This window comes from Lissotriton helveticus, chromosome 11, assembly GCF_964261635.1.
Source record: "Lissotriton helveticus chromosome 11, aLisHel1.1, whole genome shotgun sequence".
NCBI lineage: Eukaryota > Metazoa > Chordata > Amphibia > Caudata > Salamandridae > Lissotriton > Lissotriton helveticus.
This window is the reverse complement of record NC_136072.1, coordinates 490,839,878-490,856,575: the sequence shown is the minus strand read 5'-3', so window position 1 is coordinate 490,856,575 and position 16,698 is coordinate 490,839,878. Positions and strand designations below refer to the sequence as shown.

The 16,698-nt window shown below is 46.9% G+C and overlaps 1 protein-coding gene across 7 annotated transcripts in view; it reads left to right on the top strand.

The window, feature by feature from the left end:
* The window catches only part of PIK3CB (phosphatidylinositol-4,5-bisphosphate 3-kinase catalytic subunit beta), a 999,444-nt gene that overhangs the window by 978,059 nt on the left and 4,687 nt on the right, over positions 1-16,698 (top strand). The window lies entirely within an intron of this gene.

Here is a 16,698-nt window from a genome sequence, read left to right as displayed (position 1 = left end):
GGTCGTGGACGACGGCCTAATCTACGACGGTCCTCGACGACAGCCTCATCTACGACGGTAGTCGACGACGCCCTCATCTACGACTATCGTCGATTGCAGTCTCGTCTATGATGGTCTCTTTTACAATGGCATTGCCTAGGACAGCCTCAGCTCCTCAACAACCTCATCTATTATGGTCATCTACAACGGTCGTCTATGACAATGCCCTCATCTATGTATGGCCTCATGTACGAATGGCCTCAACTACATATGACCCCATCTATGAATGGCCTCATCCACGGATGGCCATCTTACGATTCCCTCATCTATGGTTGCCTCAACTACGGATGGCATCACCTATGATTGTCTCATCTATGATGGTATTGTCTATGACTGTCGTCTATGACAGCCTCATCATCTATGTATGACCTCATTTACCAATGACCTCATCCAAGAATGACCTCATCCAAGAATTGACCTCATCCATGAAATGGCCTCATCCACAAATGGCCTCATCCACAAATGGCCTCATCCACGGATGGCCATCATAGGGCTGCCTCATCTATGTATGACCTCATCTACAGTTGGCCTCACCTATGATTGCCTCATCTATGATGGCATTGTCTATGACTGTCATCTACGACAGCCTAATCTATGATGGTTGTTCATGACTGTTATCTATGATGACGTTCCCGTCTGCAATAACCTTGCCTACATAACCATGTCTACGACAGCAAAGTCTATGATGAGATCGTCTACGATGGCCTCATCTATGGCAGCATCTTGTACATAATTTAATGAAGCGGGCAGCGGCTAGATTTCAACTGCCAGTTACAGTCGAACAGACAGAATATTTCCTTCATGATTTCAAGGAAGAATCCAGGAAGATCACGAGAGTGGTACCTATAATAGACAATGTCTTTTCCAGCAGTGCTTCCGCGCATAGAAAAGAAATACTGCGTACCTGCTAACAGCCCATCCTGTCTGATAGGCCACCCTTCAGCCAGATTCAGTAATTTCACAGGCCACCCAACAACTATCTTAAAATTCCGCAGCGCCTATCACCACACCGCCTAATAAGGAAGAACGCCGTCTGGATCTTATAGGCAAAAAACAAACAAAATAAAAATAAATACATTCTCTACGTTGGCAGCGGCCTCTATTAGAGCTGCCAATCTTCTAGCCATAATCGGCTGTTATGACCGTCAAAAGTGGTCAGATATGGCGAGTTTCATTGACCTCATTCCTGAGGACCGAAGGCAGGAAGGAACGTGCCGCATCGGAAGCTATAGATTGCGCCTTCCACATCGTGAACACCAACTTCCGTCAGCTAGCAGGAGCTGCAGTACTTAGACGTCAGGGATGGCTTAAAGCCACTACTTTCTGACCTGAGAGGCAAACCAAGATTCTAGACATGGCCTCTGATGGGAAAGTTTTTAGTTTGGTAAACATATTGATGAAGCCCGCTGAGCTATATAAAACTGACACAGATACTGCACGATCATTAGGCACACTTCAATACAGGCGTGGATCTTTTAGAGGATCTAAAGGACGTGGCTTTAAATCAAGAGGGGGTTACCCAAACCAACAGAATAAGCAGTATCAATCCCACTACAGCCTTAGAGCCAGGCATCATACCGTCAATAGTCTACGACTAGTATCTCCCGTCAGGGTGGTCGAAAGAGATCGCAGTATCCAGGCCGAGACACTAACCGGAAGCAGTGATCTCCGCAGGGCGCCAGCCATTTTACCTTTCTCACCCGTGGGCCCGAAGATTTCAGCTTTTGTTCACAAGTGGCAGGAAATTACATCAGACCAATGGGTTCTAGACCTAGTAACCAATGGCCACACCCTGGAGTTCATCAGACAGCCATCTCCCACTCCGCCCAGGGTTCCCCCTCCCCTTCGTCCTCACAAGATTTTGAGTTGTTTAAACGAAGGAGGTCTTATGGCTTCTCTGGATATGGATGATGCGTATTTCCACATACCTATCCACCACAAAAAGCGTAAATATATTCGCTTTCAAGTGGCTGGCGCCCTTTATAAGTTCAAAGTGCTCCCGTTTGGGCTCAAATCGGCACCAAGAACCTTCACGAAGTGCTTGGCACCAGTGGCAGCAGCATTGGGATCTTGAGCAATACAAGTATTCCCTTATCTAGACGATTGGCTGCTCAAAGGTCCTTCAGAACATAAAGCCAATATTGCCACAGCAGAATGTATCCAGCTCGTCTCTTCTCTGGGGCTGGTTCTCAACAACAGCAAATCACAGTTAACGTTCTCTCCAAGTCTTGTTTTTCTCGGAGCAAGGTGAGACATGGTCCAGTGCAACGCATTCTGGTCACACCGCCAGCTAAGTCTTCAAAAATTGGCTAGGTTAATTTCAAAAAGGTCAGTCTCAGTCCGAATGTTTGCTTCGTTCCTGAGGATGTGCTCTTCAGCGATACATCTCATACCCCTGGCACAGCTCAAAATGAGACCTCTTCAGGAGGAACTGCAACTTCAATGGCAACAAGCCATGGGTTCGTTGGACGATACCATCAAGGTCACGCTGCGCATGATAAATTCTCTGCATTAGTGGTCGCAGACAAAGAATCTAACCCAGGGTCTCACGTTCCTAGAGACCATTCCAGATTTAGTTTTAACGACTGATGCCTCCATGGAAGGATGGGGAGGTCATCTGCAGGTTTTGCAGATTCAAGGAAGATGGTCTTGAAGACAAAAACAACAGCAGATCAACAGGCTGGAGCTCCGCGCCTTTTTTCTGTCTTTCCAAGCATTCCTCCTGAGGATTGCGGGTTACTCTGGCTAGTCCGGACCGACAATACCATCAGCATGTATTATATCAACAAACAAGCAGGAACGAAATCAGCTACACTCTCGCTAGAGGATCAGGAATTGTGGGACAGGGTCACATTCCACGAGATGCCCTGAGAGCCAAACACGTCAGCGGTCTCCACAATACCCTGGCGGGCACGCTGAGCACGTCTGTCGGACTGTCACAAGTGGAGGCTGGAAAAGGAACAGGCTAACCCAGTTTTCAAGCTTGGGTCTATTCGCAACGAGAGAGAACGAGGAATGCCGATATCACGTCATCAGGTTCCCTCAACGGGGATCAACAGGGATGCGATGGTCAGGGATTTGCGTGTACGCTTTTTCCCCAATATCATTGATTCCGAGGTGCTCCGCAAGATGAAGCTCGAAGGTTGCCATCTTATTCTGATTGCACCCCGATGGCCAAGACAATATTGGTTCCAGGAACTTCTACTATTGTCTCAAGTCAAGCCCATTCACCTACTGCCGGCGCCTACGATGTTGTCAAGGGACGGAGGCTAAGTTGTTCATCCAGCCCCACAGTTTTACACTTGCACGCATTGCTCCTCATTTCTTACAGTTCAAAGACCTCAACATTTCACAGGTCTGCCGTGAAATATTGGCCAAATCTCGTGCCCAAAGCACAATCAAGCCTTATCGCTTCAAATGGAAGCGATTCTGCTGTTGGTGTGAGGCGAATAATATTCACTCAATTCAAGCTCCTGCAGAAAAAGTTCTCCATTATCTGCTTTCTCTGGCCAAGTCTGGGCTTACTTTTTCATCGGTCAAAATACATCTTGCTGCTCTTTCCAGATTCAGGAAATGCTCAAAATTTCCTTTTCTCTGCTCTTCTTCACTGTCAAACAATTTATGAAAGGACTTTTCCGAGCCTTCCCTCCAGTGCGAGCACCCCGTCCAGAGTGGGATCTCACCACAGTGCTAGCACAGTTAATGAACCGTCCATTTGAGGCGATACATAAAACTGATCTCGTATTCCTCTCTTTAAAGGTTGCCCATTTACCGGCTCTTACCTCAGAAAAAAGGGTTAGTGAGATCCAAGCTTTCACTGTAAATGAACCCTTTTTACATTTTGCCTTGGTCTACGTAACTCTTTGAACAAATCCCAGGTTCATTTCGAGGGTACCAACACAATTTCTCTTGAACAAACAGGTAAGATTAAAAACATTCTTTCCAGATCCATCCACTCCAGCTGAATGAGCATTACACTCGCTGGATGTTAAACGCTGTTTAAAATTCTACCTACAGAAAACTAGGGATACCAGACTATCTAACCAGCTGTTCGAGGCTTATGGTCAAGCAACTCTCAGAAATGCTGTAGCAAAGGCAACAATAGCCAGATGGCTGGCATCTACTATTCATTTCTGCCATGGCAAGGCTAACAAACCTTTGCAGAGGGAAGTCCAAGCTCATTGGACAAGAACAGTACCAACGTCGATAGCTTTGTTTGCTGGAGTATCTCCAGAAAATATATGTTGTGCTGCGACATGAAAAAATGTCCACACGTTCACTAAGCATTACTGTATTCAATCTTCGCATCAAGAAGATGCAGCGGTTGGACAGGCTGTTCTACGCCATCTCTTTTCCTAAGATAAGATTCGAGTGCTTTTGCCCCTTTTATGTATTATTCCATTCTCTAATATTCATGCAAATGTACAGACTTGTATGTCTGCAAGATTTTAAATATTTGTATATATCTATAATACTTCATCAAGACTACTCCTTTTATAAAAAAAAAAAAAAAAAAAAAAGAGAAAGATGTTTTTTCAAACACTTTGGGAGTATATGAACCAGTGTCTCCCACCATCCGCAAACAGTATATGGTTATACTGCTTGCTACTCTGATTCAAGCATGTGAATCTATGAAAGATACCCCAATACTGGATAAGAAAACAAGTTACTTACCTGTAACTTTAGTTATCCAGTATTGGTATCTTTCATAGATTCACATGCACCCACCCTCCTCCCCGGAGAGTCAGTTCTCTAATTTTCGGATACTCATTTCCCACTTGTGCTAACGAAAATCTGAGGAGAACTGGCTCTGCAGAGAGGGTTCTAGAGGGGGATGTAAGCTGATTGGTTGGGACAAAATCTTTGGTCCTTTTGGCATAATAAGGTAGATAGGCTACCACAGTTTAGGCCTCAGGCCTTTCTCTTAGGCCTACTACTATAATTTACCTTTGGCACTACTTTTTTTATATACCGTGGGACTCTCGCCTCGGCGATGGGGAATGATTCAGGCATGTGAATCTATGAAAGATACCAATACTGGATAACTGAAGTTACAGGTAAGTAACTTGTTTTCCTCTCCTTATTTCACCACCTCATTCAGCACCAGCGTCTGATTGGACTCCGGGTCCCTGATATATAGCAGTTTATTATCTGCATAGGATGACACAATGAGATTGTATTTAGGGAAGCAGATCCCCCTGTGTCCATAATATTCCCTTAAGGCACACATAAGGGGCTCTGCCACCATGGCATATAGTAGTGGCGATAATGGACCACCCTGGCGGGTTCCCCTTGATATCTTAATGGGGGCCATGACTGTCACCAACTCTTACCCTGGCTATAGGGGAGCTGTATAGGACCGCCACCAGTTTGAGGAAGATCTCGCCCACACCCCTCAGACTCCGCACAGCATGCATTAAGGCCCACTCAACAGAGTCAAATGCCTTTTCTGCGTCAAGTAAGACCGCGACAGCCTTGATCTCTGGCTTGATGTGCTGTATCGCCCCAAACACACTCCTGAGATTATATGTCAGGTTGCGCTCTGGCACTAACCCCGACTGCTCCGGCCCAACCAAGAGCGGCATCAGCGGGGCAAGCTGATTGGCTAAGATTTTGGCAAAAGCCTGGTATCCAAGTTAAGTAGTAATGACAGAGGCCTAAAAGACTAACGTTCATTAGGGGGTTTAACTGGCTTCAATAATGTAACTATTAAGGCCTCTCTCATTGAGGGGGCATCTTCCCGTCTTCCTCCATTTCCTCAAAGAGTGTGATCAGGTGCGGAATTAGCTGCTCCTTAAACTCTTTATAGAAAGCACCGGTAAATGTAAATGTAAATTGATACTTGTATAGCGCACTACTCACCCGCAAGGGTCTCAAGGCGCTTGTACGAATACCGCTGTGGAACCATCCTGGCTTTCCCTGTGAGGTGTCCACTCCTGGGCACCCCCAAGGTGGAGGCCCAGGCATCCTTAGCGTTGTCGGGGCCGTTGTGGAGATTAAGCAAGCTATTGCCCAGAGTTGCAGAGTGGGACTCCATGATTGGAATAGGCACCGAGGCGAGAATTATCAGGTCCGTGGAATTTTGAGCCCAAGACCCGCCGAGGCGGGGAATTAAACCCTGGTCCCGGGCTAGACCTCTGCATCAGGGTCTGCCGCTCTAACCATTGAGCCACACTTCTCCACTCCACGGTAAGGCCGTCTTGCCCAGGAGGGCTTCCAACACGCATTGCATTGAGTGCAGCTAATACCTTGCGAGAGTCCAGCGGCCTCATGAGGTGCTCCCTGTGTTTATTAGCCAACCACGGCAACTGAATGTGTTCTAAATATTCTTGAATAGCTGCCACATCAGCTACTGCTCTAGATTGATACAATTCGTAGTAGTACTGGTTGAACCTGTCCACTATTTCAGCTGAGTCCCTCAGTAGTTCACCCCCTTCAGCACGCAATTCAGTCACACAACTAGAGTCCCGTCTATCACGCAGCAGTGCCACCAGCACTGCCCTCAGCCTCACTCCCTCCCCATATATTTTAGCAACTGCGTATTTCCCCATGTGCTTCACCTCACTATCAGCAGTTTCATGATATTCCTCTAGTGCATTTTTCAAATCCTCCGCAGCCTGGGAATCTTCGGCTGTCATGGCAGCACGCTCCACATCAGTCAATCGTCTCCTGATAGAGCGAAGGATCCCAGAATGCTTTGACATGGCTGTCCCCCTAATAAAAACTTTAAAAGTCTCCCATACTGTGGAGAACTGTCGGACAGAGCCAATGTTCATTTAAAAAAAGCTCTCTATGGCCTCGGCCAGCTCAGTTTTAAAAACATTGTCTAGCAGGGAATATGGCGGAAACCTCCATGTGAAGGGGACAGACCTATTCTGCGGACTCTCAATGTCCATCATTATTCGAGAATGGCCCGAAAAATTGCGGGGGAGAATAGAGCAAGCGCAAATCTGAGGGAGCAGGAATCTAGAGATAAATCAATAATCAATTCTGTTATGGAGGTTATGCGGGGCTGAGTAATGGGTAAAGCCCCCCACCGCCGGAGAGCACATCCGCCTGACATCACGGAAGTCAATTGGGTCCCTGCCCAGCGAAGGTAGAGGGTGACTGGGAGGGGTCCGAGGACCCTCTTGCTGGTCAGTGTGACTCTGAGCAGGATTAGGCGGACGACTTGGAGGAGGCTAGCGGCCTTGACGTCTCCTCTGATCCAGGGTTTGCCTCTCCCCCGCCCACTATGGAGGAAGGTGCCTCGTATACAGTGGTGCTCCGTCGGGCAGCTGAGGTCCTTAACCTTGATCTCCCTACGGTGTCCCTAAAGACTAATCTCCTCACTGAGGTGCTCTAGTCGGCGTCCACTTCATCGGAGCCACTGCTGCCCTTTATTGACGATCTTACTGACGTCTTGTTGGGCACTTGGTCGCGGCTGGCCACAGGGGCCCCTGTGGATAAGAACGTCGCCAGGCGTCATCGCCGGGTGACCCTTCCTTTCTGACCACTCACCCTACGCCGCGAGTCTGGTCATTCAAGCTTTGATGTCCCAGAGTGCCTTTCCCAAGGCTCTGCCGAATAGGACTCTAAGAAGCTAGAGCAGTTTGGCAAGCAGTTGTGCTCTTCAGCCAGCTTAGGGCTGCGGTCAGTGAAGACCGCATGTCTGTTGGGCTGCTACTCCCACGCATTGTAGGATACCGTTGCTCAGGTGTTACCTCAGTGCCCGGAAGAGGTCCAGGCTGTGCTGTCTCAGGCTGTGGCTGAGGGTAAGGACGCAGCCAAATTCGCCAATCGTTGTTGGCTTAGACACCGCCGACTCCCTCGCTAGGGCATTTTTTTCCACGTCTGTGACGCTTCGTCGCCATGCCTGGTTGAGATCTACCGGGTTCTTCCCGGGCGTCCAGAGCTCGCTCATGGACATGCCCTTTGATGGCACTCGTCTGTTTGGTGATAAGGCCGACAGCGCGCTGGAGGGTTTTAAGGACTCTCGAGCTTCAGCCAAGTCCTTGGGCCTTTCCGCCACACGCCCGGTCACGTCTACTTTTCATTCCTTTTGTGGCCAAGGAAGGGGCGCCCCTGCCTGCTCGTTCAGTCAAAAGTCTGCACAGAACCAAACTCAGCATAGCCGTGGGTGTGGAGGCCACCGTGGTGGGTCCAGAGGCCGGCGTAAGAGTCAGTCCACCTCCGCGACGTCTGCCTCAAAGCCTTCCTAGTCTGAGCTACGGATTGCACCCCACACCAGTGGGTTGCAGGATTCGGCATCATCTTCCCCATTGACGTTCTGTCACTTCTGACAAGTGGGTGATGCAACTCATCTGAAGGGGCTACTCCCTCCCTTTCGAGTCTACCCCCGGCCATGCTACCTCAGTTCCACCGCATGTCAAGGAATCACTCTGCGCTTCTCCAGCAGGAAGTTATGGCCCTCTTGACCAAGGGGGCCATCAAGCGCATACCTGGGCCAGAAGTCAGACATGGTTGTCATTCCCACTACTTTCTGGTCTCCAAGAAGGACTAAGGGGGCTTGTGGCCCCGTCTTGGACCTCAGGAACGTCAGTCGCTTCCTCCGGAAGGAGAAGCTCAAGATGTTGACTCTGGCTCAGGTCTTGACTGCCCTCAACCCTGGAGATTGGATGGTAGCGTTGGACTTGCAGGACGCATATTTTCACATCCCTGTCCTGCCGGTCCACCGGTGTTACCTGTGGTTCACGGTAGGCCAAGAGCATTTTCAGTTTGCCGTGCTCCCCTTCGGCCTTACCAGTGCCCCTCAGGTGTTCACGAAAGCGATTGCGGTGGTCGCAGCTCACCTGCCCAGGTCAGGGTTGTCAGTCTTCCCCTACCTCGACTGGTTGTTGAATGCGATGTCGCCCCAAGCAGAGTCACCCACCTTCAGACTACGGCCAACCTCCTGCATTTGCTGGGGTTCTCCATCAACGTGCCGAAGTCGCACCTGAGTCCCTCTCAGAAGCCCCCCTTCATCGGAGCGGTTCTGGATTCAACGTAGTTTCGAGTTTATCCTCCCGAGCAGCGAGTCTGGGATATTCAGGGTATGATTCCGATTTTTCAGCCTCTATCCTGGGTTTGTCAGAATGACCCTCCGGCTCCTGGGCCTGATGACCTTCTGCATCTTGCTAGTGCAACATACCAGATGGCGCATGCAGGCTCTGCAGTGGAACCTGAAGTTCCAGTGTGCACAGCATCAGGGCAACCTGTCTGATCATGTCCAGATCTCGAAGGGCACTGCATAACAATTGCAGTGGTGGATCACGAATCGCGATTTGGTCAATGGCCGATCCCTCTCCCTTCCCCAACCAGAGCACACAGTGATAACGGATGCGTCCCTCCTGGGATGGGAGGCCACTTGGGAGAGGCGGAGATCAGAGGCCTCTGGCCGAGTCTCTGCTCTATATCAACCTTTTGGAGCTTCGGGCGATCCGACTTGCACTGAAACCCTTCCTTCCCTCTGTCCGGGGCAGGGTGGTGCAGGTGTTCACGGATAACACCACCCCCATGTGGTATTGCAACAAACAGGGCAGGGTGGGGTCCTGGGCCCTATGTCAGGAGGCTCTGCGCCTCTGGACATGGCTGGAACATCAAGGCATTACCTTGGTGGTTCAACACCTGGCAGGTTCTCTGAACGCCAGGACGGATAAACTCAGCCATCATTGCTTGATAGATTGCGAATGGCGTCTGAACTCTAACGTGGCGCAGGGTCTCTCTCAGCAATGGGAGAGCCTTGGTAAGATCTATTCATCACCAAAGAGAACGTGCAATGTCATCAGTTCTGTGCATTGGAATTTCCAAGGCGGCACTCGCTCAGCGACGCTTTTTGTCGCAAGTGGAGTTGAAGTCTGTTGTACGCCTTTCCGCCTATACACTTCTGCCCAGAGTGCTGAAGAAGATTCGGTGTGACTGGGCCCAAGTCATTATTGTGGCTCCGGATTGGGCACGAAGATACCGGTTTCCCGAGCTACTCAGCATGGCAATCGATTCCGTCTGCCTCTTTGGGATTATCTTCTTTCACAGCAGCAGGGGACGGTCCTCCACCCGAACCTGTCCAGCCTCCCTCTCCATGCGTGGAGATGGAGCGGCGACAGTTGACAGCTTTTGATCTTCCTCCCGAAGTCTGTGATGTCATTCTGGCAGCCAGGCGTCCCTCCACTAAAACGGTATACGCCTGCAGGTGGACAGCAAAGTCTGTGGATCCTCTTTCTGCCCCTCTTTCTTAAGTCCTTGTGTTCATTCTTTCTTGGCCCAGCAGGGCTCTGCTCTGGGCACGATCAAAGGTTATCTTTCGGCCATCCCCGCCTTTCTACGGCTTCCAGATCAGCCTTCTCTTTTTAAGTCCCTGGTTGTTAACCGAAAGGCATCACGCACACATTTCCTCCCATGCCGTTCATCATGCCTCAATGGTACTTAAACCTTGTCTTAACATATCTGATATGCGCTCCCTTCGAGCCCCTTCATAACTGTCCTTTGTGTCTTCTTACTCTCAAGACGGTTTTCCTGGTAGCTATCATCTCTGCCAGAAGAGTGAGTGAGCTCCAGGTTCTTTCTTCTAAACCTCCTTTCCTTTCTGTTCATCCGGACAAGGTGGTTTTAAGGACCTGTTCCTTCTTTCTTGCCAAAGGTTGTCACGCCCTTCCACATCGGGCAGACAATGCACACCTTCTTTCCGCCTCAGCATCCTTCGAAAGAGGAAGAGAGGCTCCACCATCTGGACCCAAAACGTGCGCTCTTGTTCTATCTGAAGCACACACAACAGTTCCGGGTGGATGACCAGCTCTTTGTTTGCTACGTGGGCACCAAAAAAGGTCCGGCCGTGCACAAACGGCCCATCTCTCGGTGGGTCGCCCTCTGCATCAAAGCCTTTTACTCGTTGGCTAAGAAGGACCCTCCTGTGGGGCTGCGTGCCAATTCTACCAGGGCAACAGCAGCCACTACTGCCTTGGGACGCGGCGTTCCCTTGCAGGACATTTGTCAGGCAGCTACGTGGGCCTCGCTGCACGCGTTTAACAAGTATTACTGCTTTGACGGTCAAGTCCGGCGAGACGGCTTCTTTGGCCGTTCTGTTCTCCGTGACTTTCTGGTGTAATCTTGTTCGCAGACCCACCCCCAGGGTTGGTATTGCTGGGGTATCTATTCTAAGCTAAGGAATCTATCACTAACGCCTCTCTTTCAGATGCACAGGTTTACTACTTGTGTAATGATATATCGGTAAGAGACATTAGTTAGTGATCGATTCCTTTCCGCCCCACCCATCCTCCCCGTTCTGCAAACTGATTTCTAGGGTTAAGTACATCCCTTTCAGGGCCCTAGTTTTGGCACCAGTGGTCAGTTTTTGGCATGGCTCTGCGTTCCTGGCGTGGAAAGTCATGTGCAGAACTGACGTCAGCGCGCATTGGTGGCGCCTAAGTAGTCTCTGTGGCGTCATCTCGGCGCATACTACGCCAGCGGCGGACGCAGAGCCACACAACGCCACCTACTGCCGCACAGAGGTACTGCTAGCAAAGCTTTCCGTATCCAGTCTGACGCCTGGGGATATTCTAAGGTAAGGAATCTATCACTAACTAATACCTCTTACAGATATATCTGCAGAGACTTAGGGTCCGTGAATATCCTTGATTTACCATTCATGATGACTCTTAGTCTGGCTGGGTACAGCATTGCATACTCCAGGCTCTGCTCCCGCAGCCGACGTTTCAATGGTGCAAACTGCTGCCTCACCTCCTGTACCTTCCGGTTTTCCCGCCGCTGGTCTTCTCACGAATCCTGATTCCACCTTCCTCACTGCTCTCCATACTCCGTCCCACGATCGGCTCCTCTCCTTCCGGGTAGAGCAATCCCTTCCGGTATCAGACGGCCTCATGACTCATCCTGAAGTCATCAGAGGAGTGGCTGACTTAGCCACAGAACGTTTCCCAAAGACGGCCCAGACCCACTGGGAAACGTAGCGGAGCTGTATCCTGCTCTTATGGCGGACTCCCGATCCCATGATCTTTGTTAGGTTCTTTTTAATCATCTTATGTGCACAATTGTATGTACTGACAAATACTGCCACAATTGTAGTCCCATTTGAAATTACCAAACAAATATGGACTTTTCTTGATCAGTTTTCTCCTTGGGCAAGCACAATTGCTAATTTCTGTGAAGTAAAAGGATTGCTTTAAAACTACCGAAACTACCTTTGCATCTCATTCTAAATGTTCTTTTTTTTGGATGGTGCCATTCTTTTTAATTTAAAAAAATGCAAAGAAAATCTAGAGAGTCCAACAATCTGTTGGTATCCTTTCCTTGCCTTGTTTAAGAAAAACATCTCCTTTAAGCCATGAATCTACAGAGTTGTCATGTGTTCCGTCTACCTGCCTTGCCTGCTAGCAGAAATTCTTTGCACTATGGGTTTGGCTCCAGAGCTAGTAGCAGTGTTTTGAGCGCAACATTTTAACCACCATTATTGTTGTTCAGAATGATCTCTTTTGCGTTTAAAAAATAATGACCTGCATAGGCTAGAAAATGAACGAGATAAATATATTTTCCAACTGTAATGCTTCTAGTGTAGCTCCCAAAGACCCAGCTTGTACAGGTTATCAGTACACCTACCCACCGTGTGAATTGTATCTTCCATTATTAACCCCTATTTTAGGGCTGTTATGGCGAAAAAAGAGCTGAGGCTTGGATCATTAGTATCAGTTGAAAAAATTTATTTTTTACAGATGTGCAGTGATATGTCATGTTCACTATCCATTTAGAATGATCAATTTTCAAATAGTTTTTCTTATTTGTGTTCATATGCTTTTATTAAAATAAGTTGGTATAAACATTAAAAGGAACAATGGCACAGCTATCGCAGGGAAATGCAATTTCCCTGTACATAGATAACATGGTATGATACTTCCTAAAAACACTTTCAAACAATTACGGCAGCAAATAAAAATAGAAAAAACTGTAAATTAATGGAAATGAAACCGATAACAAAGAGAAAGTTCCTGAGACAGAAAGGCCTTCTTCAAAGGTATTAAAAGTTCGAGAAGTCAACAAGCGAAATCCGCTATCGCTCTTTGGCGTGTACAATATAATAAAGACAATGGAACAGATTTGCATATGCTAGTTTAACTACATCACTGCTGAGACCGTCAGATGTGTTTAATTTTCTCTATGTGCTTGTCCAGACTTGCTCGTGAACTGGGTGCTTGCATCAGTGTTTCTACAGAACGTTCTCGTATATTCCAGCACGTCTATTATCATGACCTATGCACACCCAAGTGTTATGAAAAAGGAATATGTTTTACCAGTTAAAGATCTCCACCAATGGTCCCAAGGTGTAGGTTCAAAAAATATACTCTGGCAACACCAAATTGAGTCAAGTATTAAGCAAGTGTCAAATATACAGTTTCCTTCTTCTGTAACTTGTGACCAATAATCCTTAAGTGCCAACGTATAAATATCACAAATCCAGCATTTATTCAACACTTGACCCTGCACTTGGACAGGTTTTAGGTTGTCCATAGGCATTTATATAGAACAATGACTCTGGATTGGCTGAATGATAGAAATGTATGCTTTTGTAGACGATTTAAAAACTTTCTATCACTGTTCCTCAATAGTCTATTCTGTCCAAATTCCCATCTCCCCTTCCATTTCATTTAGGGCTCAATTGATATGTGTTGCTTCTCTAAATGTTTGTATGAGTGTGAAGCTTTATGAGAATGACCTTGCAACGTATAGAAAAATGATTGTATCTCTAGCATGGAGGGGGATAATATCAGTTTAAATGCACTTCCTTTAGTTTTAGCAGTGTGTAAGATTCAATGTTTGGTGGCCATGTCTTCAACTGCAGCTTTTCGCATAAAGTCTCTCACCTGAACCATCCAAACATCCTGCCAGTTCTACCAGTTCACAGCTGGATTATCCTCTTTAATCAAGTTAATCCTCTATGATAGGATATACATTGTGGAGTAAGTTTTATTTGTGAGTGACTAATCCTAAATTAGAAGGTAAACATATTTACCCTGTATGGCACAAGGAATAGCAACACATCAAACACTCTAAAGAACTTTCCATGAGTTCTGCTCAAAATATGTGCAGCTTCACCCCAAGATACTGTGTAATTCTACATGCTAAGAAATGCCGGTGGGTAAAAAGTGTGTACAAAACAGAACACCACACAATCCTTATTTATTGTTTAGAACACTTACCTTTGGATAAACATGAAGGATATCCCTTTGAAGGTAAGTTTCATCCTCAATGGCCTACAAAACCATACTACATGTCCGTTGATCTGGTCGTAAGTCAGGGAATTCATTAAACTTTTTCACTGGTAAAATCTTTTATGAAATAGATTTTTTGGGAAAGTTTGGGTTTGCACCTGCCCATTAAAGAATCCTCTTGGTGTGGGCCAGCGTTCGTGGTTTAAATATCATTGCTCTTGGGCATTTTGAGTTCTAAAGCGGAAATTACAGAATTCTATGACGACAATGAACTTGAATACGACCAGATTTCCCCAGATGAGTTCATCAATATCCATTAATCAATTAATCAAACACAAGTCGTCTTCTTTCTCACGATGTCAAAGAAGGCAAAAGATGCTTATATTGCCTCTGTGGTTCCTGTTTTCCAATTAGAGCTCATTTTCCATATTCTTCACTAGTGTTTGTTTAGTTTTGAACCTAATCTAATAATTCATTGAGCCTTCAAGATTGCTGATCAACCCCTCAGCCGCCCCCAGTTTAGCCTGTAAGCTTCCCTATGTCTTCCTTAATTTTGACTATGTCAACATGATTCATGTCAGTATTGACAACAAAGTAGGAACCCAGCCTTGCAAAAAGACTAACCCTCTGCTGGAGAAAAAATTACTTTTCTTGTAAAACCCTCACTCACCAGGGTTACCCCTTGGTGGCATGCTTCATCATCGGGTTCATCCTGTTCCACTGTGGAGTGGGCGTGCTGTGTCCTACGGACTACGCGGGAGCACTTTAGGTGAATGTACAATGTTAAAGGACATTGTGTTAAAAGAGAAGTAGGGGGCTTCTGCTGGAGTGTATCTTAAAAATACTTGGCTAGTAGGTGTGTCCTATGTATTCTGATCTCTAGTCGGTATGATTAAAAAGGGGAAGATTAGGAAACTAAGTTGTCATGTACCTAATTTCCTTAAAAGGTCAACTTGTTTCAAGCTGTACCCCTGATGGCTTTTCATCAGGACCTATGGAACTAAATTCCCTGGTAACACTCCTGTTGTATCACAATGGATGCATACTTATTGCATGCTAGTGAAAAGGTGTATGTACAATTACCACCTGTCTGGAGATCACTGTCTCTGTCTCTATGGACATAAAATGGAGAGTTAGAATTAACAGCCCTGTGGCTGTATGTGTGCTCCTTTGCATTCAATAAAAACAATTTGACCATAGTGAGCACCACCAAGTGGGTAGAAATGTGATTTGGAAACGCATTGTAAGTGGGCACTTGTAGTGTAGTTCAAATAAAAGGTGTGGGCGATATCATATGCGATTTTGTGTGTGGCCATACCCATCTGGTAGTTCTGAGGGATGCGATTTAAAGATAGTCAGACAAGTAAAAGCGCGTCCGGCATGTGCCCCGCTTACCACTTCAAGGTTTCTCCTCTGTCACCTATTTGTTCTCTCGCCGAGGACCACATATTGCTGATGCGGGGCCAGCTGGCATGATAAATCCTGGTGAGAACACGAGGACGTCAGGTCATCTCGTTTGTTCTGAGAGCCAGATTGTGTGTTAATTAACCCCTTGCATGCTGCCGCGATTCTGCGCCTGTGCGGCAAAATCGCAAGTGGGCTGGTTTATGACGGCCCCCAGCCGTCATCAGCACACGAGCGCCGTAGTGCATGATGGATGGGGGCCGTCACCAGCATGCAAGGGGTTAAAATGGCATTCAAGAATGAAACATCTATCAGGTTCCATTACGGAGGTGCTTTGCATTCGCATCGCTCCTTGTCTCCACGCCTATGTCTTCATACTAACAGAGATTAGGTATATCACTCAGTTGCAAAGCGTTTTCTCAACCAATGTTGAAAACATAAACATAATTTGACCTGGCTGAATATACAGATTGAATTTCTGAAGTTTGTCAACACCATGAGTAGAAAGAACGGTTATTCCTAGACTTAAACATAATAGTGGACCACGGATGCCTGAAAACAACAACGCATGAAAAACCCACTGCAAAAACTGCCTTCTGCTGTACAATTGTTTACATCCCAGACATCTAAGAGAGAATAAGTGTATTAAGCTTTTCATGAAGGTCAGCTAATTCAAGAGCGCCTCCATTAAGATTAGGGAATCTGTTTCGCATTTGGAGGGGATATCTGTGGAATATCAACCTTAACTCTTTTGAAACTCTATATTGTGTTCTCTTTCAATGTCTTTCAATGAACTCTCCGCAACTATAGGTTTTGAACCTGCTCACAAACACAACTGTGCAACACGGTCTGTAGCCAACTCAGGATGATAAACACGATGATCAACTCTTAGTACAAAATGCTCCTTTGTGAGCTAGTCTTAATAGTCACTCATGCCCAATCTTATGCAAGAATGTCAAGCGGTATGGTGGAATCTATGCTTTCTCCACCTAATAGTATGCTAAACAATAGAAAATTCTCTTAAATGGACTTTGAGGATGCGGCTCATTGAGCAAGCTTTCAC